Here is a 1,054-nt window from a genome sequence, read left to right as displayed (position 1 = left end):
CTTCTTCTTTTATGACATAAATGGATTGCTCATGGGGGCGGAGCCGAGAGATAGCAATAAGAAAAGGGGGCGTGGCCAGAAGTGGGCGGAGCCCCGAAAGAAACATTACCAAAAATCGGGATGGGGGACTAAATGGGGGCGTGGCCTTCTTCTTTTATGACATAAATGGATGGCACATGGGGGCGGAGCCGAGAGATAGCAATAAGAAAAGGGGGCGTGGCCAGAAGTGGGCGGAGCCCCGAAAGAAACATTACCAAAAATCGGGATGGGGGACTAAATGGGGGCGTGGCCTTCTTCTTTTATGACATAAATGGATGGCACATGGGGGCGGAGCCGAGAGATAGCAATAAGAAAAGGGGGCGTGGCCAGAAGTGGGCGGATCCAAATTTTTTGAAAAAAAATGCTTTCGATTTTTTTCTCAAATTTTCAGGTCCAAAATTAAGCTTCCCCCATTTTTCCCAATTTCAAAATATCGATTTTTCAAAATTAGGCTCCGCCCACTTTTTGAGAATTGGGCGGAGTTAAATTTTTCGAATTTTCTTTAAACAAATTTTTAAAAATTTAAATATGGTTTTTTTTGTGGGCGGAGCCTAATTTTTGAGAAAAAAAACATCCAAAAATCGCGAAAGCTAAGCTCCGCCCACCTTCTACAATAATCTAAAAATAGACTCCGCCCACTTTTCAATTTCAAAAAACTTGAATTTCGAAAACAGACTCCGCCCACTTTTCAATTTCAGAAACTTGAATTTCGAAAATAGGCTCCGCCCACTTTTTTCAAAATTTCAGACAGAAAAATTATAAATTAGGCTCCGCCCACTTTTGAGTTTTTTCGATTTTTGTCGAATTTTCGGAGTTTTTTGAATCAAAAATTTTCGATTTTTCAAAAATTAAGCTCCGCCCCCTTTCGACCTACTTCTCAGTCATCGTATCAGTCGTCTGCCGTATCGTCTCATCTCCATCATCCAGACTCAAATTTTTCGATTCAGATTCTTCTGAATTCTGTGACGTCATCTGACCCTTCTCCTCTTCATTGCTCAGCATATTCTGATTGCTC

The sequence above is a fragment of the Caenorhabditis briggsae genome (assembly GCF_000004555.2).
Source record: "Caenorhabditis briggsae complete genome, chrV, whole genome shotgun sequence".
Classification (NCBI taxonomy): domain Eukaryota; kingdom Metazoa; phylum Nematoda; class Chromadorea; order Rhabditida; family Rhabditidae; genus Caenorhabditis; species Caenorhabditis briggsae.
The sequence above is the reverse complement of the archived record's forward strand: the minus strand, read 5'-3'. Positions refer to the sequence as shown.